Below are 21,224 nucleotides of genomic sequence, written 5' to 3'. Positions count from 1 at the left end.
AAAATGTGTGTTTACTGGCGATACGGCTTCTCGCTGTCTCAGGATGGATATGGCAGAACAAAAAATGCTTTATTATTTAAATTAATCTTCTTTCTAATTGGAGATATTTTACAATCTTTACCTAGTATTTGCTATTTTTTTCTCTATTTTTTAATGACCAGTAGAATTACGCATGGTGAGTTGGCAAAGCGTTTGGGCAGGCAAAGTAAAGGCACTTTGATGGCTGCCAGTCACCAGCCAAGTGAGTATCACTCAGCGATAATTTAAATAGTTATAATAGGCTTTTCTATTGCCACTTATCATACCCACTAGTGGGAGACAAGCTATACAGCCCCATATCATGGCTCTATGCAATGAAATATAGAGGGTGTGTATAGGGGCCCCATGAGTTCCTAATCTAGTCAGTTCTGGATCCGGGGCCCATGGGCCTGGGCTGAAAATGAATAAGGTCTTATTGTGTGAAGCAGATAGGGTGTGACCAGTCGCGGATCTTGCCACAGGCAAGCAGGACTTTTGCCCGGGGTGCCGCCTTCCGGAGGGCGCCGGCGCCATCCGGAGGGCGCCGCACCATGGCAAGATCCGCTACTGCTGTGCCCCCCGCTGCCCGCTGTGTCCCCCACTGGTCCCGCTGTGAAGGGAACTAGACTCTACGCGTCTAGTTTCCCTTCGTGGAGAGGACTTTTGCTGTGCGGTGCGTGTCTAGTTCCCTTCGTGTAGAAGACCTTTGCTGTGCGGTGCGCGATCACGTCAATGCGCACCGCACAGCATTTCAATGGCGCTACTCTACTGTGCAGGGGGCGTAACTGACCACGCCCCCTGTATGAAGCCACACCCCTATTTCCCGCCCGGGGCGCAAAAAGGGCTAGAACCGGCCCAGGGTGTGACCAGTACACGATCAGCCCCAATGTCTCCATAGATTTGTAAAACAGAAAAATTGCCTCATTTTGTGAGGAAAATGGAAATACAGTATTATTACTTAGGATTTTTGGCTGCCTGAGTGGCCAGTTGATTATCATCCTGCTGTCATGATCAGACCTTCCAACATGACCCTCTCCAGGAGGGACAGAACACTCTGCTCCTGGACTTCCCTCTTACTGTATGATTGCCGACACCTGTGGTGAAACACCTTTCTTACCCATTAACATGTTCAACACAGGTGCCGGCAATCATACATTAATAGAAAAGTCCAGAAGCAGAGCGTTCTGTCCCTCCTGGAGAGGGTCATATTAGGAGGTGTGCATGATAATGGGCCTATCTGTATCTGGAGGCCTGGGTCTGTAGTCATAGATGCTCCATTATTAATCTGGCCCTGTGAGCAGTAGGAATGAGAGACGGCAATCATCGATATTACAGCTACTCACACATCCATGCTGCAGTCATTTTAGTTATTAACACACATTTTCCCCCCTTTAGACTGCAGGTTTTAAAGCAATACATGCATCTGACCTCAAAGGCTGCTGTATGTAATAAAAGTATAATAAAGCTGTTAGAGAAGGTGCCTGTACTCACACTCTGTGGCAGGCACCCACTTTGGTTGGCATATATTTCAATTATTTCAATTATGCCTGAAGCATTTGGAAACATTTAGTGTATGCAGTTTCTGATTACTACCTGACAGATGGTTGGCAAGCAACTCTAACCTGAGGTCAGAAGGACTTCCTGTGCCATTACAGTGCTGGGGGTGGAGTCTGCAGTAGTGGGAGGAGGAGCCCTCATCACATGGAGAACTGAAAACACCAATATTATACTGAGCCAGGCTGTGGAGAAGCATCTAGAACTGTATGACTTTGTTACATTTGCCTATAGCAACTGCTATAACAAATTGTAAGACCTGACCTGTTCAGAAAGGCACCGGAACAGCAAAATACTGATTTATTAATATTACTATGTATTGCAATTATTGATATTGTTCAATCTGTTGGCAGCACTGGAATATTTGCGCAATACTAAATCAGCATGATTTAAGGGCAGATGTACTAAGCCTTGGAGAGTAATAAAGTTAAGAGAGATAAAGTACCAGTCTATCTACATGTGTGACAAAGCTCATCTTACACTTTTCTGCCTGCTGCATGTATACACATCGTGGCTGCGGCTATCTGCACCCGCCGCGACTAGTTACATCCTCTGGAAGCGGATGCATATGCACATGCCTGCGAACAGTTGTTTGCAGCGAATACAAGTTAAGATCAGCATTATCACCACTTTACTCTCCAAGGCTTAGTACATCTCCTCCTTACACCGGGTACACACCAGAACGACGGTCTGTTGGCGCGATGGTCGGGACAAATTCCCTTCGTCCAGGACCAAGTGAGACTGGCCATACACACTGTGCAATTCTATGAACGATGAAATTATATTACACTACATTTAACTGCACCACATCGTTCACAATGGGAGTAATTCCAAGTTGATCGCAGCAGGAAATTTTTTAGCAGTTGGGCAAAACCATGTGCACTGCAGGTGTGGCAGATATAACATTTGCAGAGAGAGTTAGATTTGGGTGGGTTATTTTGTTTCTGTGCAGGGTAAATACTGGCTGCTTTATTTTTACACTGCAAATTAGATTGCAGATTGAACACACCACACCCAAATCTAACTCTCTCTGCACATGTTATATCTGCCTCCCCTGCAGTGCACATGGTTTTGCCCAATTGCTAACAGAATTCCTGCTGCGATCAACTTGGAATTACCCCCAATATCTATTGAAAGGCCATGCAGCATGTCCATCAGAAGATATCGTATATGACCTGCAGGAGCACGCAATTCACTGTATACACTGTATTATCCACATGATATATAATTCCGATTTGCCTGGAAACAACATATCATGCCTATATCATGCAAATGTGTTCTTGACCTTAGGGCATAATTCAGCACGGGGGGACGCAGAAGTCTGAAAAATGCACTGTGATTGACAGCGGCGGTCGTCGAGGGGGGAGTCGACGAACGTTTTGGGGGAGTGGTCCAGACAACACAGGCGTGTCCGGACCATTTTCATGGTGGCTGCGTGACGTTACACGCAGCAGCGGCGGCGCAAGAGATGGCAGCCTGGCTTCCACAAACCTGCAATTTTAGCGATGCGATCGCAGTTGAATTGCGATCGCATCGTTGGGTGGAATTAGACATGCTGGGCGTCCTTGCCCTGTGCTGGACGGCCTCCAGGATGCGATCGCAAACAGCTGCAGTTTTGCTAATACAGCAAAACTGCAACTGATACTGAATTAGGCCCATAGGGGGAGATGAACTAATCAGTGAAAAGAGTGGAGAAGTTGCCCATGGCAAACAATCAGCATTAAAGTAACATTTATAATTTGCATACTGTAAAATTATACAGAGCAGCTGATCGGTTGCCATGGGCAACTTCTCCACTGCATCAGTATGAATTGCTGTTTGCAATTGAATTGCTGTTTGTAAAATGCAGTTTGACTTTACCACCAGGACTTCCATCAGCTGCAGGGAGTGGAGATATAACTAACAACATTTTATCTTATGGAATAAAGTCACACCGTTTTGTGTTTAAATAACTGTTCTTCTTTTTATAATGATTATTGTTTTATTTTTCTGTGCTATTGACGTATTTATGAGATGTGCATTATAAATAAAAATTGATTGATAGTAGATACTGCAACGACCAGTTCAGCTACAAGTGGCAAATTTCTAAATTCCTTACAGGGAGCATCTCTCAAGCAATTGGTGAGGGAGCCCACTCGCAAAGACTCAATATTAGATTTAATTCTTACAAATGATGACAGGATAGCCGACATATATGTGGGTGAGCACCTGGGATCCAGTGATCATCAAGCAGTATGGTTTAGTATAAAGACAGGATCCAACTCCTGCCACACAAAAACAAAGGTGTTGGATTTTAGAAATGCTGACTTTGCAAAAATGGGGAGATGTTTAAGTGATTCATTGGCGGACTGGAGGAACTTGGAAGGGGTGCAGGAGAGGTGGGAAAAACTGAAAAGTGCAATACTAAGGGCAACAGACCATTGTATCAAAAGGGTTAGGAAAAGCACAAGGAAAAGGAAGCCAGTGTGGTTCACAAAAGAAGTATCAACTAGTGTGAAAGCAGAAAAAAACTGCTTTTAGGAAATACAGACTCAAAATAATAATGACAAAGAGGTGTATCTTGAAGGAAGGATGCTAAGAAAGTGATAAGACGTGCCAAGGCAGAAGCTGAGGAGACAATGGCCCAGTCAGTAGATAAAGGGGGCAAAACTTTTTTTAAGTATATAAATGAAAGGAGAAAATCAAATGGAGGAATAATAAGACTTAAGACAGAGAGTGAGAATTTGGTGGAGGGAGACAAGGCAATAGCAGATCACCTAAATAATTATTTTTGCTGAATATTTACTACAGAAGGAGAAGGGAAGGGGCCACAGTTAAGTTGCAAGGGCATTCATAAAAATAAGGTAGATAAAACTACATTTACAGAGGAGAAGGTCCTAACAGAACTTTAAAAACTAAAAGTGGATAAATCAATGGGGCCAGATGGGATACACCCAAGGATACTAAAAGAGCTAATAGATGTGCTGGTGGCACCATTAACAGAATTATTTAACCAGTCACTAAATACAGGTGCCATTCCAGAGGACTGGAAAAGAGCAAATGTAGTTCCACTGTACAAAAGCGGAAGCAAGGAAGGCGCAAGTAACTATAGACCAGTAAGCCTTACATTAGTAGTAGGGAAAGTAATGGAAAACTATTAAAAGAAAGAGTTGTGGAATATCTTAAATCAAACAACTTACAGGATACAAAACAGCATGGATTTACTGGTAGGAGATCATGCCAAACAAATCTTATTGACTTTTTTGACTCTGTGATGAAAATAATAGATCAAGGGGGAGCTGTAGATGTAGCATATCTAGACTTTAGTAAGGCATTTGACACTGTCCCACATTGCAGACTGCTAAATAAACTTGAAAGCGTGGGGGTGGATTATAAAACAGTTAAATGTATAAGAACCTGGTTGTAGGATAGGAAACAGACAGTTGTAGTAAATGGAGTGCAATCTATGGAGGGAAATGTTACCAGTGGAGTACCCCAGGGATCTGTACCCGGACCAGTTCTCTTTAATATCTTTGTTGGTGACATTGCAAATGATATTGAAGGGAAAGTATGCCTTTTTGCAGATGATACAAATATATGCAACAGGGTAGACACACAAGGAGGGGTAAAACAAATGATTGATGACCTAGCTAGGCTTGAAAAATGGTCAAGAATGTGGCAACTACAGTTTAATGCTAAAAAATGCAAAATCATGCACTTGGGTCTCAAAAACCCAAAGACTAAATATAGTATCAAGGGTACTATAATGGAAACTACTGAGGAGAAAAGGGATTTAGGAGTCACTATTTCAAGTGACTTAAAGGCAGGAAAGCAATGCAACAAAGCAATGAGAAATTCAAGTCAGATGCTTGGTTGCATAGGGAGAGGAATCAGTAACAGGAAAAAAGAAGTAATAATGCCACTGTATAGGTCATTGGTACGGCCTCATCTGGAATACTGTGTCCAGTTCTGGAGACCATATCTCCAGAAGGATATAAATACATCAGAGAGTGTACAAAGAAGATAACTAAAATGGTGCATGGCCTACATCACAAAACGTACCCGGAAAGGCTAAAAGATCTTAACATGTATAGTTTGGATAAGAGAAGGAAAAGGAGGGACATGATAGAAACTTTCAAATATACCAAGAGTTTTAACAAAGTTCTGGAGGGAAAAATTCTTCAAAGGAAGAGAAGTATTAGAACTCGAGGACATACACTGAGACTGGAGGGGGGGAGGTTCGGGGGAAATTTAAGGAAAAAATTACTTCACAGAAAGGGTAGTGGATAAGGGGAGTAGCCTCCCATCAGAGGTGGTAGAGGATAAGACTGTAGAGCAATTTAAACATGCTTGGGATAGGCATATGAATATCCTTACAAATAATTAAGGTTCAAAAAGGGTTGAGATTACCTAAAGGATAAAAAAAAGGGGCAGACTAGATGGGCCAAGTGGTTCTTATCTGCCGTCAAATTCTATGTTTCTATGACCATTGTAACACTGTAGGGGTGCAAGGCGCCTTTTCCTGGGGAATATGGCCGCACGCAGCAGCTGAGGAACAACACAAGTCCAGTTTCTGGTACAACTGACCCCGGCCAGTTTTATTGAAACAGAAAATAAAACAAAACCCAAAAATAAAAATACCTTGCCTGTCCGGCACTAACTAAACATAAGATATTCCTAACTGTCACTAAACAAAACACAGAGTTCTTCAGTACATACTGTATAGCTTACTTGCATCAGAAAGCGTGTCTCTCACACACAGATCCTGCAGCCTTCCCAGGCAGTCTGCCCATACTAATCAGGTTAGAAGCACTATAACACTCTTACACAGCTGAAACCCTGATTAGCCCTCTGTGAGGCCAAAGACCCGAACTGGGCCCAATGTCTAGAACTCGCCTTATCTCTCTCTCAGAGCCTTTACCCAGCTTTTACAGCAAACTGAAAAGGTTCAGACAAAACAAAAAGCATTTTTCCTAGAAGTTAACATTTTCTAAAACATGTAAGACAAGAACCTGGGACAAATATACCTGCCCTCAAACACTATCCCAGTGTTCTTGTCACATATCCCCCTCCCCTGTTTCGACCTAGGGGCCGGAACACTTGTAGCCCCCAAACAGAAGATGCGAGACAATGCATCTGCGTTGGCCAATTGTGTTCCCGGTCTATGTTCGACAGTAAACTTAAAGTCCTGCAACGCTAGAAACCATCTAGTTACACGAGCATTCTTGCCTCTATTTACATACATCCATTTTAAAGGGGCATGGTCTGTCACTAGTCTGAATTGTCTACCCAAGAGGTAATACCTCAAGGTATCTAGTGCCCACTTAATGGCCAAAGCCTCCTTTTCCACAATGGCATACCTTTTTTCATGCTCATTGAGTTTCCTACTCAAATAAATGATAGGGTGTTCGTCCCCATCTCTGGTTTGGGACAGCACAGCACCTATCCCTACCTCTGAGGCATCTGTCTGTACCACAAATTCTTTTGAAAAATCTGGTGTTATCAACACCGGTTGTGAACACAAAGCCACTTTTAACGCTTGGAACGCCTTTTCTGCATCAGGGTTCCATTTCACCACATTTGACTGCTTCCCTTTGGTAAGGTCTGACAACGGCACCGCTGTGGTCGCAAAATTAGGAATAAACCGTCTATAGTACCCAGTAATTCCCAAAAAAGCCCTTACCTGTTTTTTATTCACTGGACGAGGCCAGTTTTGAATAGCATCAACTTTATTCAATTGGGGCCTAATCAGACCTCTGCCTATGGTGAAGCCCAAGTATTTGACCTCCTCCATTGCGAGGCAGCACTTCTTTGGGTTAGCAGTTAACCCTGCCTCTCTGATTGAGTCCAGTACTGCTTGTACTTTAACCAAATGGGACCCCCAGTCTGTACTGTGAATTACCACATCATCCAAATAGGCAGCTGCATATTTTCTATGGGGCCTCAAAATTTTATCCATCGCCCGTTGAAAGGTTGCTGGAGCCCCATGCAACCCAAAGGGTAACATCTTATACTGGTACAGCCCCTCCGGAACCGAAAAGGCTGTTTTTTCTTTGGCGCTATCAGATAAAGGTATTTGCCAGTAACCTTTGGTCAGGTCCAATGTGGTGAGAAACCTGGCTGTTCCCAGCCTTTCTACAAGCTCATCCACACGGGGCATGGGGTATGCGTCAAACTTGGACACCTCATTTAACTTACGAAAGTCATTACAGAAGCGTATGCTACCGTCGGGCTTCGGGATGAGCACTATGGGACTGGACCACTCACTGTTAGACTCCTCTATGACTCCCAGTTCTAACATGGTTTTAACTTCCTTAGAAATAGCTTCTCGCTGAGCTTCAGGAATCCTATATGGCTTTAAATGAACCCTGACCCCTGGTTCTGTGACAATGTCATGTTTTATTATGGTCGTTCGGCCAGGCAGCTCTGAAAATACCTCCCTATTTTGGATGAGAAATTCTTTAACCTGATTGTTCTGATCAGCTGATAATGTCTCTGACACCTTCACTGCGGGAAGCAACCGGGGTGAAGACACCGAAGGGCAAGGCTCCGCTGACAGAGACAACCTATCTTTCCAGGGTTTGATTAAGTTAACATGGTAGATCTGTTCGGGTTTTCTCTTTCCCGGCTGGTATACTTTGTAATTAACCTCATTCACTTTTTCCCTAATCTCAAATGGACCCTGCCATTTAGCTAGGAATTTGCTTTCCACAGTGGGTACCAAAACAAGAACTCTATCGCCAGGAGCAAATTCCCGTATCTTGGCACTCCGGTTATAGACCCTCTGTTGAGCACTTTGGGCCTGTTCCATGTGCTCTCTGACAACAGGTACCACGGCTGCAATCATATCCTGCATTTGTGTTACATGCTCAATAACGCTTCTATAAGGAGTGGGCTGTCCTTCCCACGTCTCTTTGGCAATATCCAACAGCCCTCTGGGGTGTCTACCATACAACAAATCAAATGGAGAAAACCCCGTAGAGGACTGAGGAACTTCTCTGATGGCCATTAACAAGTAGGGCAACAAACAATCCCAGTTTTTCCCATCTCTCTCAACAACCTTTTTTAACATACTTTTTAATGTTTTATTAAACCTTTCCACCAACCCGTCAGTTTGGGGATGGTAGATGGACGTCCTGAGGTGAGTGACCTTAAATAACTTGCACAACTCTTTCATGATCCTTGACATAAATGGAGTACCTTGGTCAGTCAAAATTTCTTTTGGTATTCCCACTCTACTAAATACCTGCACCAGCTCCCTAGCTATCGCCTTGGTTGTGATAGTGCGTAAAGGGACAGCCTCAGGATATCGAGTGGCATAGTCCATAATTACCAGGATATACTGATGGCCCCGAGCAGACTTTAACAAGGGCCCCACGAGATCCATGGCTATTCTGTCAAACGGGACCTCTATAATAGGCATGGGAACTAGTGGGCTCCTGAAATGGGGTCTAGGGGCATGATACTGGCATTCAGGACAGGAAGAACAATATTCAGACACTTCTTTATAAACCCCTGGCCAAAAGAACCTTTGTAAAACTCTTTCAGTGGTTTTTTCTGCCCCTAAATGTCCTGCGGTAACGTGACTATGAGCTAAATCTAGTACCGTTCTCCGATAAGGCTGGGGAACTACCAGCTGTTCCACCACATCCTCACCCCTTTTGACAATGTGGTACAAGAGCTCATTACAGATGGCCATGTGGGGATACGTAACCCTGTCACCTGGTACCACAGGTTCCCCATTAACAATCTTAACATTCTCTCTAGCCTTTATTAAGGTAGGATCCTTTAACTGTTCAGACGCAAACAGATCCTTCTTTACCTCCAGGTCAGTCACGCTTTCAGTTCTAACTACTATGTCTCTGTTCCCGGCAAGAGGGTCCTCACTGGACTCCCCATCTGTCACTTCCCCAGCCAAACTAGCAAAAGGCAAAGGGCCAGAAAGTTCCGAAGACCCACGTACATCCATAAAATCACCGGTATTATCAACTGGCTTTTTACTTCTCACATCTGTTGACAACCGTGATTCCCACAGTTTCCAAAAATGAGGAAAATCCCTCCCTATTATGGCCTCATGCACCAAGGTAGGGACCAGTCCCACTTTAACCATTGCTGACCCACAACAAGTTTCTATATTCACCTCAGCAGTGGCATAATGTTGGGTATCCCCATGTATGCAAGTTACCCCAATAGGTATTTGCTGGACCTTTAAGGGGTTCACTAACCCAGCTTTCACGAGGGTAACTAAACTTCCTGAATCTAGCAAGGCCTCTACCCGGTTACCCTCTAAGAACACATCACACATTTGTTTTTCCAGCTCAGGTGAAGGTACCACAGTACAGGCTAACCTAGCAAAGAAAGACATTCTGCGACATTCAAAGGCAGCATCACATTGCATGGGTTCTTGCGTGACTGGGCAATTGGCAATAACATGACCTGGCATACCACACCTAAAACATTTAACCACACGATTATCAACCCGTTTGGGCAGCATAGACCGTTCTAGCCCCATTGGCCTGTCTCCAGGGCCAGTGTTTACAGTCTCTCCAGCCCTGCGTTCTCTTAACCGCCCAGCAACGTTTTCCCATGGAACAGTCTTACCAGTCTTTACTGAAGGGCGCTGTCGAGGATCTATGGGTTGCTGGGTGGTCATCAGTAGTTCCTCTGCTGCCAAATACCTCTCTACCATGTCCACTAATTGGTCAACAGTACCCGGGTTTCCATGGCTCACCCACTTGCGCAGGACCATGGGCAAAGATCTCAAGTAGCGGTCCATGACGACTCTTTCCACCATCTGGGGACCAGTTAATGTCTCTGGCTGTAGCCATTTTTTTGTTAGCTGAATAAGGTCGTGCATCTGGGAGCGCGGAGGCTTCTCCATGGCGTACAGCCAACGGTGCACCCGTTGTGCTCGTACTGACAGCGTGACTCCCAGGCGGGTCAGGATCTCAGTCTTTAGTTTATCATAGTCCCGAGCCTCAGCAGGGCTTAAATCAAAGTAAGCTTTTTGGGGCTCACCTGACAGGAAAGGTGCCAGCAGACTGGCCCACTGTGCTTTTGGCCAGTTCTCACGCTCTGCAGTCCTTTCAAACGTGGTCAAGTAGGCCTCCACATCATCAGCCTCTGTCATTTTCTGCAGGAAGTGACTGGCCCGTATAGAACTAGAGCTGGTCGGAGCACTGACGGCCACATCTCCAATCCGGGCTGCAAGGCTCTGCACCACTTCTGTTAAGGCCTCTCTATCCTGACGCTGTTGCCTGTAAAGTTCATCAACAACTGCCTGCTGTTGTCTCTTATTTTCCTCCATTGCCACCTGCTGCTGTCTTATATTTTCCTCCATTGCCACCTGCTGCTGTCTGTTGGCCTCCTGCTGTAGTCTCCAATTTTCCTCCATTGCCACCTGCTGTTGTCTCCTATTTTCTTCCATTGCCACCTGCTGCTGTCGGTTGGCCTCCTGCTGAGCCGCTGTAGCTTGCAGCAAGGCTTTAAGCAGATCCTCCATGTCGACAGATTTTTCAGGCGGCTTTGTAGCTGCTTTCACCCAGGACATATCAAACCCTCAGGGGTGAGTCTCAGTAACTTCCCACTGGGCTGTATCTGCATAAACCACCGTTTTCTGCAGGCCTCACAAAGCTGCTGCTTTCACTTATGCGCAGAACGGTGTGCTCGCATTCTCCACCAAGTTGTAACACTGTAGGGGTGCAAGGTGCCTTTTCCTGGGGAATATGGCCGCACGCAGCAGCTGAGGAACAACACAAGTCCAGTTTCTGGTACAACTGACCCCGGCCAGTTTTATTGAAACAGAAAATAAAACAAAACCCAAAAATAAAAATACCTTGCCTGTCCGGCACTAACTAAACATAAGATATTCCTAACTGTCACTAAACAAAACACAGAGTTCTTCAGTACATACTGTATAGCTTACTTGCATCAGAAAGCGTGTCTCTCACACACAGATCCTGCAGCCTTCCCAGGCAGTCTGCCCATACTAATCAGGTTAGAAGCACTATAACACTCTTACACAGCTGAAACCCTGATTAGCCCTCTGTGAGGCCAAAGACCCGAACTGGGCCCAATGTCTAGAACTCGCCTTATCTCTCTCTCAGAGCCTTTACCCAGCTTTTACAGCAAACTGAAAAGGTTCAGACAAAACAAAAAGCATTTTTCCTAGAAGTTAACATTTTCTAAAACATGTAAGACAAGAACCTGGGACAAATATACCTGCCCTCAAACACTATCCCAGTGTTCTTGTCACACCATGTTACATTGTAAACACGCCTAATGCTTCGGAAGCGCAAAAGCACCCCCAATTACTCTCCCCTGGATCCACCCGACATCTCTGCATTGCACTGCCATACCTCCCAGCATGACCCTCTCCAGGATGGACAAAATCCTCTGCTTTTGGACTTTTCTCTTAATTTATGATTGCCAGCACCTGTTCTGAACAGGTTAATGGATAAGCAAGCATACCCTCCAAATGTACTTTTTCGGCAGGTACAGTGCCGATTTTTATGGTCTGTATCGGCCAAAAGGAGCCTTGTACCGGGTTCAGCGTCTCCAGTAGTCCCATAGAGTTAAATGGCAGCAGTGTGCGGCCATGCCCCCTTTACCTGTAATCATGCCCCCCTTTCTTTTTTGTTTTTTTGTATTGATTTCTGGCTCTGCAATGTTGGAGGTTATGTGAAAAGTGTTTCAGCACAGGTGAGGGCAATCAGAAATTAAGAGGGAAGTCCAGGATCAGAGCATTCTGTCCCTCCTTTGGCACTGCACACATTCTACATTGCTCTGCTATAAAGAACAGACGGAAGTTGAGCTGGACATACTATCCCAATGTGCCAGACAGAGGAATGCGGAAGATCATAGGGCTGGAATGAAGCAAATCAGCTGCCCGTCAGTAGATCACTGGTGATATTTCCCTGCCTTCCCCACCAAACAAAATATGCAAGTTTAAAAAAAAAAAGAAAACATATGGTCTTTCTCCTACATACTTATGTTATATATATTGCATATGGACCAAACCTACAAAAAATGCACTTTTATCCCAATTGTTGTCTACAGGGAGGTCCACACGGAGAGATCCGTGCTTAAATACTAAGCAATCTAACTAGATTGCTTAGAAATTAAGCACGGATCTCTCCGTGTGCATGCCCCACAGCAATAGCGATGCGCGGCCCGCGCGGCGCTATCACTGACTCTAGTGATCGCTCATTTCACCGCTGGGTAAAAACATCTTGTTTTGTGTTTTGCGCAGCCTGTAGAAAATACAAAGGTTTAACATTGGATACTCCATATTTATGTTCAACCATTAAGGCTTTTAAATGTTGACTTTCACTTGAAACAGGGGCATAGCCAGAACTTTGTGGGCCCCATAGCAACATTTTGAAGGGTCCTTGTTCCAATGCTTCTAGAGACACCTATCCACAGCAGTTGCTCACTTTAAGCCCCAAAATAGTGTCCTAGTTAATTTTCTGAACCATAGTAGTGCCCTAGTTAATGTTATGCCCCATAGTAGTGCCATAGTTTATTTTATGAATCGCAGTAGTGCCCTAGTTCATTGTAGGGCCACCAGTACACATTATCCAACATGGTGACCCCAATTCACATTATGGCATGCAGTGTGCCCAGTTCATATTGTCACATTACAGTACCCCACAGTTCATATTATGCTACACTATAATACCTCCACTTTATATTCTGCCACATTACAGATTCCCAGTTCAAATTATGAACCATCTTAATGCCCTCTAATTCATTTTATACCACATTACAATTAGCAAGTAAAGGGGCATAACTAGATATACTGAGGGCCCCAAAGTGGGCCCCTCTCAGCTCTGGGCGCCATAGCAGCGGCACTCCCTGCACCTATGGTAGCTATGCCCTTGACTTGAAATTATGAAAAAACAATGATCTGTATTATTTTTTAGCCTCATATGTAATGTTGTTTTTATTCATAACTCCATGTACTCTTTCCTTATTTTTTATATGTCATGTAAAACTCAAAATTAAATAAATGTTGGAATTAGCTGTAATGCCCCCTGCCTGGATTTACTCATTGATTGTCCAGGGCTAGTGCTTCAATTACACTTGGCAGAACAACGTGTAACTGCATTAAAGTTAATACACTTACAGTCTTTTTTTATTTTAGATTTTATATTTACCATTTATTTTATTATATTAAAAATATAATGCAGACCTAACAAAGGAGTTGGATTGCATGAAAGGTTAGTTGTTATTTATTTTTTACTAAGCTATAATGAATAATAAATTGGCAGAATCAAGTATAAGAGTTGTAAAAGTCAAAATAAAAAATGTTAAAGATAAAGAGCCAAGTATATGCTTACTGAAAGCAAAGCTTAGGCTTACCTTTGTAGTTGTTTTGGTGGTCCCATATACTTCTCCCTCACTGGTAATGGAAGTTTTTTGTCTCTAATGGGCATATCAATATTATTTTTACTAAAATAATGTGAAAATGGGTGTTTTCACACCCTTTTCTCATTATTTTAGTAACACAGGTATGTACTAATGGGGCAACTGGAGGAGACTTCACAAAATGATCCTCAAACCCTTGAATTTGCATTTTTTTAGTTACCTGATTGCATTTCCCATACTTGTAATAAGAGATGCGATCTGCCTGAATTTACTAAATATAAATTGTAAAACACACTGGAGGGAACCCTGTGATAATAATGCTATCTTTAGATAGCGTTAATAAGTCTTCCCTCTGGTTCCCCTACTGTACCTCAGCCTTCTCTGCATGCTGGCAGTGAAGACTGAGCTTGGATCAGGCCCCTCTAATCAGCCATGTGTATCTAAATAGACTACAGTCTGATCACTGAAGAAAAAAAAATTGCTTACTTGCCACAGGTGATGAAAATTCTAGTTTTAACCCTAATTAAGGTGAAAGGGAGCATGGAATATTAGGGATCATAGGCATACTACCTATATACAGTGTTATATATGCTGCTGCTTCCCATGTGTCACTGGCACTGGTGGGGAGTAAGTGTTATCTCACTGCAGGAAGTATTGGAAGGAAGATTAGATTTAGCTAAATCTTCCTTAAATGGTATGTGCTCTGGTGCATAAAGGATCTATAGCACCTGGTATTCCCAGGTGGTCTCCCATCCAAGCACTGACCGGGCCCAAACAGGTGGTCTTCAGGTTGCCGACTGTCAGGATCCCGGCGCACAGTATACCGGTTCCGGAATCCCGACAGCCGGCATACCGACAGATTTTCTCCCTCATGGGGGTCCACGACCCCCCTGGAGGGAGAATAAATAGCGTGGCGGGCGTAGCATAGCGCGCCACCGTGCCCGCAGCGTGGCGAGCGCAGTGAGCGTGCAAGGGGCTCATTTGCGCTCACCACTCTGTCGGTATGCCAGTGGTCGGGCTCCCGGCGCCGGTATGCTGGTCGCCGGGAGCCCGGCCACCGGCATACCATACTACACCCGGCCCAAACACTGCTTAGGCATTGCAGTGTCACATGAACCAATATCAGTCTGACCACAGATATGAAAAGAAGTGGATAGTTACATGCTGTAAATTGTGTCAGTCTGGGATACAAATTGCTATACTCTCACCATATGGTGCTGGGGTACCCTCTCGTGCACAACGGGTGCCCTGGAGTGCAATAGATGGCCATTTTATGCTGGTACTTCCTCAATATATTCACCACTGCAGCGAGTGGCAGGGGGCCCCCCAACTCCACCCCCACCACCGATCACTGTGGGCCGCGGGAAGGACAGTCCCAAAAAAATGGGACTGTCCGGCAAAAATCCAGACAGTTGGGATGTATGCAATGTGAAATTAGTTTTTTGCACCCTACAAGAAAGGCCTTTGCTCTGTCAAAACCACTCCTGTTGCCTCGGTAAACTCCTGCTCCTGCCCAAACAAAAAATAATGAAAACATTGGGCGGTGATAATGTTTCTAGAGTACTGTCTATATATTATCTCTACCTGTATCTTTATCTGTATAACAGCTGCAGCTTCAAAGGGAGTTAACTGGAGACTCCAATTCTAGAAAATACCATAAACAGAATGAAGCTCTGCTCTTATCAGAGACAGTTGTTTTCAATACATACACAAAACCAATTATCTTTATAATAAAAACATATATTTATTTATAATTATATACATATATCAGTACACAAGGCCAGTCTTAGACAAATCACAAATTACATAGACAATAAGACGAATATCAAAAGCAAGTTTAAAATTATATAAAATCTGTTTCCAGTTTCACTTTTAAATCTGACATACTGATATGTGTATGAATAAATATGTTTTTATTATAAAGATAATCATAGGCGTGCGCAGCTTGTTGTTTGCGGTGCATACGCATGCGCAGTTAACTGCTGATATCCTGCTGTGCGAAAACGCCCAGTAGCGATCAGGTCTGAATTGCCTGTCTGTGCACAGGACCATCGAGAGCAGTGGGTATGGCAGTGACGTGCGGTGGGGTGAGGTAGAGCCTTTCCTGTCATACAAAGAGTCTTTACTGTATATAAAGTAGATGAAAAATACAAATAATGTGTTTGAAATATCTTCTTTGCATTATTCTAATCATTTTTATAGCCAAAACTCTGGAGTAAAAAGTCTATGTCAGGTGAGGCAGTGCCTCCCGTCTATCTTTTCTGCACATCTCTGATCAAAACTCACCAAATATCCAGGAGTATACACTGCTGCACCTGTGTATAATGCCCAGATGAACACTTTGGCTCATATGTTGTATGTAAATCTGGCTCTGGGGCTAGCCAGTGCCTTTTGAGCCATTTAGCTCACCGCACGTCCCTGGTATGGGGTGCATGGCCAAAAAAATAGGATGTGCGTGCTGCATAGGGGGGCTGCTCAGCCAGAGGCAGATCTGCAGTGGTGAGGAGATCATACCCTCTACACATCATGTAGGGAGAGCAAGTGAGCAGCAGCAGTCTCCTCTCTCTCTCCCTGCCCAATGTGCTGCTGCCTGTTAAGGGGGTGGGGGGTACAACGACTCTCCAACAAGCCTGGGGCTAGGCAAAGAGTAGCCTCCCTCCCCTCTCAGTGCACAATGTACCGTAAGTATGAACATGTGTATGAGTTGATGTATGAAAAATAGGGGCTTGTGAACCCATACCTGAACACAACACCGTTCTGTCATCCTTCACAAGAGCCTGAGTGCTGTAGCTTCCTGTCACATAATTGTGTTGAGTTACAGTTCAGCTTCCTTTGTTGAAAACATGTACTGTACTACACATCTTTTACAAAACTCTCTCCTCTTGAGAGCCTAGCATCTGAAATAACTTCCATTTGACAAACATCTAAATATTTTACCTTTTTAAATGTTGTTATTGGAAATTCACTTGGACAAAGTAGATAGTAGCATTAAATAGTTTTAGATTTTTTAATTTAAAGCTGTGTATTACAATCTAAGACATTTTTATGATTCAAAGACCACCAGGTGTAATTGTTTGGTTAGCACTTGGTTAACCTCAAATGTGTAAGTGATTTAAATGAGCAAGACTTGTGTAGATTTGTCATGATGAAGTATGGTTTTGTTTCAGCAGATACTTCAGCGATCATTTCCGATATCTTTATGTCAGTTACCTGAGCAGAAAATACATGTACAAATTACCAATAGTGATGTGCTCATCTAGCATAGATATGACAAATCAATATTGTGCAGAAATACACTGCTCAAAAAAATAAAGGGAACACTTAAACAACACATCCTAGTTCTGAATGAATGAAATATTCTTATTAAATACTTTGTTCTTTACATAGTTGAATGTGCTGACAACAAAATCACACAAAAATTATCAATGGAAATCAGGGCCCTCATTCCGAGTTGATCGGTCGCAAGGCGAATTTAGCAGAGTTACACACGCTAAGCCGCCGCCTACTGGGAGTGAATCTTAGCTTCTTAAAATTGCGACCGATGTATTCGCAATATTGCGATTACTAACTACTTAGCAGTTTCAGAGTAGCTCCAGACTTACTCTGCCTGTGCGATCAGTTCAGTGCTTGTCGTTCCTGGTTGACGTCACAAACACACCCAGCGTTCGCCCAGGCACTCCCACCGTTTCTCCGGCCACTCCTGCGTTTTTTCCGGAAACGGTAGCGTTTTCAGCCACACGCCCCTGAAACGCCGTGTTTCCGCCCAGTAACACCCATTTCCTGTCAATCACATTACGATCGCCGGAGCGAAGAAAAAGCCGTGAGTAAAAATACTTTCTTCATAGTAAAGTTACTTGGCGCAGTCGCAGTGTGAACTTTGCGCATGCGTACTAAGCGGATTTTCACTGCGATGCGATGAAAAAGAACGAGCGAACAACTCGGAATGAGGGCCCAAATGTATTAACCCATGGAGGTCTGGATTTGGAGTCACACTCAAAATTAAAGTGGAAAAACACACTACAGGCTGATCCAACTTTGATGTAATGTCCTTAAAACAAGTCAAAATGAGGCTCAGTAGTGTGTGTGGCAGTAGTGGATCTTGCCACGGGAAAGCAAGACTTTTGCCCGGGGCGCCGCCTTCCGGAGGGCGCCATCCGGAGGGCGCCGCACCATGGCAAGATCCGCTACTGCTGTGCCCCCCGCTGCCCGCTGCCGCTGTGTCCCGCTGCCGCTGCGTCCCGCTGTGAAGGGAACTTTACTGTGCGGTGCGCGATGACGTCATCGCGCACCGCACAGCATTTCAGCGGCACTACTACTGTACAGGGGGCGTAACTGACCACGCCCTCTGTATGAAGCCACGCCCCTATTTCCCGCCCAGGGCGCAAAACGGCCAAGAACCGGCCCTGGTGTGTGGCCTCCACGTTCCTGTATGACCTCCCTACAACGCCTGGGCATGCTCCTGATGAGGTGGCGGATGGTCTCCTGAGGGATCTCCTCCCAGACCTGAACTAAAGCATCCGCCAACTCCTGGACAGTCTGTGGTGGATGGAGCGAGACATGATGTCCCAGATGTGCTCAATTGGATTCAGGTCTGGGGAATGGGCGGGCCAGTCCATAGCATCAATGCCTTCGTCTTGCAGGAACTGCTGACATACTCCAGCCACATGAGGTCTAGCATTGTCTTGCATTAGGAGGAACCCAGGGTCAACCGCACCAGCATATGGTCTCACAAGGGGTCTGAGGATCTCATCTCGGTACCTAATAGCAGTCAGGCTACCTCTGGCGAGCACATGGAGGGCTGTGCGGCCCCCCAAAGAAATGCCATCCCACACCATTACTGACCCACTGCCAAACCGGTCATGCTGGAGGATGTTGCAGGCAGCAGAACGTTCTCCTTGGCGTCTCCAGACTCTCACATCTGTCACATGTGCTCAGTGAGAACTTGCTTTCATCTGTGAAGAGCACAGGGCGCCAGTGGCGAATTTGCCAATCTTGGTGTTCTCTGGCAAATGCCAAACGTCCTGCACGGTGTTGGGCTGTAAGCACAACCCCCACCTGTGGACGTCGGGCCCTCATACCACCCTCATGGAGTCTGTTTCTGATCGTTTGAGTAGACACATTCACATTTGTGGCTTGCTGGAGGTCATTTTGCAGGGCTCTGGCAGTGCTCCTCCTGTTCCTCCTTGCACAAGGGCGGCTGTAGCGGTCCTGCTGCTGGGTTGTTGCCCTCCTACGGCCTCCTCCACGTCTCCTGATGTACTGGCCTGTCTCCTGGTAGCGCCTCCATGCTCTGGACACTACGCTGACAGACACAGCAAACCTTCTTGCCACAGCTCGCATTGATGTGCCATCCTGGATGTGCTGCACTACCTGAGCCACTTGTGTGGGTTGTAGACTCCGTCTCATGCTACCACTAGAGTGAAAGCACCGCCAGCTTTCAAAAGTGACCAAAACATCAGCCAGAAAGCATAGGAGCTGAGAAGTGGTCTGTGGTCACCACCTGCAGAACAACTACTTTATTGGGGGTGTCTTGCTAATTGCCTATAATTTCCACCTGTTGTCTATTCTATTTGCACAACAGCATGTGAAATTGATTGTCAATCAGTGTTGCTTCCTAAGTGGACAGTTTGATTTCACAGAAGTGTGATTGACTTGGAGTTACATTGTGTTGTTTAAGTGTTCCCTTTATTTTTTTGAGCAGTGTAGTTGTATTGTACAAGTGATTATTGTGTCATTTAAATTAACAGTAAAACATGTGGTTTATTTGCATAAAGCCTACACCAGTATTTCTGACCTTGATTAATAGCTGAGTAACGATGACATTACATGTTTTTAAAACTTTTTCAAGCTAATATAGCAAATGAAGAAAAGATGACACACATGCACAGCTGAAGCTATTCAGAAACACACTGGGAGATAACAATATCATAACATCAATACATCTTTCTATAAGTTCCAACATGTTGAGAATTGTAATCTGAAATATCAGAATTTTTGCATATTTTTCTGGGTTGAACGCACAGTACAGAATACATATAGAGGAATGATGGGTGCTATCTCGTGCTGAAAGATATTGATCTTGAGAGATAAATTTCCTTTATTCAAAACCCATGGTGTCACCCTAAAAATGAACTCCATGCCATCTAATGGGCCCTACACACTCGTCGACCCGCCGCCGAGCTGCGCGACGGCAATCGGACGACCCAGCGGGGGTGACGGGGGGAATGAGGTTTCTTCACTCCCCCGTCACCTGGCCCCATAGCCCTGCATGCTAATATGGACGAGATTGTCCATATTGGCCTGCAGGTATGAACGAGCCGACACCAACGATGAACGAGCACAGGGCCGCGCATCATTCATCTTTGCTGCCTACACACTGAACGATATGAACAAGTTCTCATTCATTAATGAACGAGAAAGCTCATATCATTCAGTGTGTAGGGTCTATAAGATTTGGGGGACCCTTTGCAAATTTACTCCGCTTAATATGATTTTTTTATCATTTCTATTCACAGCGATCAAAGATGCCGTTCTTTTCATGCCAGGACAGCTGCTTTGAAAATCAGCTGTCCCGGTGAATAGTAAAGGCTACTCTTTTGCCGCTGATCAAAGTGCCAAAAGATTACTTTTCCAGTTTCTCACTCACCCATAGTGCAGTGGATGTGCACAGTTTAGGCTGCCAGAGATACGAAGATCCCACTCCAGTGAAACTTGAACCCTATTACATTCCTAACATGGAGTACATAACAATGATTGGTCTGATATACCACTCCTTGTGTGCCTGATTACAGCTATATTTTCAAGAGTTTGGTGTTGAACAACTTTCATTTTATATTACAGTTTGCAGAAGTGGAAATGTTCTCTGTGCACAGTACACATATAGGTGAGTTACCTTGGCACACATTGATTTTGGATTGGTCAGTTGAGTTACCCAGATATTATTGTTGTCTCAGGTTATAATTGCAATCCATTGTTTCTTTGGATTGGTATATGCACTACTGCATTTTAGTTTTGAGGATGAGTTTGAGGCGCAGTGCTCACTTGACTGGTGGGGCTGGGCTGCTTTGGGGTAGCACACTGTAATATTTAATTTAGCACTTATTGTAACACTTTCATATAAATTTCTACTAATACCACTTTTTCAATTACACTTTTCACATGTATCATCCTTCAGATATAGCTTCTGCTTCCTAATATTCACTAACACTTTAGCCTCTCACTGGTGTGCTGCCCTGGGGTGTCTGCCCTTGCCAGTTTGTTGGGTACCGCACCCCAGACTTAGACTTAAGGGGGGTACTCATGGA

General features: G+C 44.5%; 1 protein-coding gene across 4 annotated transcripts in view; it reads right to left on the bottom strand.

Annotated features, from left to right (window-relative positions):
- AKAP12 (A-kinase anchoring protein 12) overlaps window positions 1–21,224 on the bottom strand; it is a 288,402-nt gene that overhangs the window by 132,399 nt on the left and 134,779 nt on the right. Inside the window, exon 1 of one of the 4 annotated variants that reach the window (XM_063917910.1) lies at window positions 1,612–1,678. The exons of 2 other annotated variants lie outside the window; for them this stretch is intronic. The gene's annotated coding sequence lies outside the window, so the exon portion shown is untranslated. Of the gene's footprint in view, window positions 1–1,611; window positions 1,679–21,224 lie in introns of those variants that run through there. One more of the 4 variants, XM_063917911.1, reaches the window with a different exon arrangement.

The sequence above is a fragment of the Pseudophryne corroboree genome, chromosome 4 (genome assembly GCF_028390025.1).
Source record: "Pseudophryne corroboree isolate aPseCor3 chromosome 4, aPseCor3.hap2, whole genome shotgun sequence".
Lineage (NCBI taxonomy): Eukaryota > Metazoa > Chordata > Amphibia > Anura > Myobatrachidae > Pseudophryne > Pseudophryne corroboree.
Note: the sequence above shows the minus strand (reverse complement) of the source record. Positions and strands in the feature narration are given on the sequence as shown.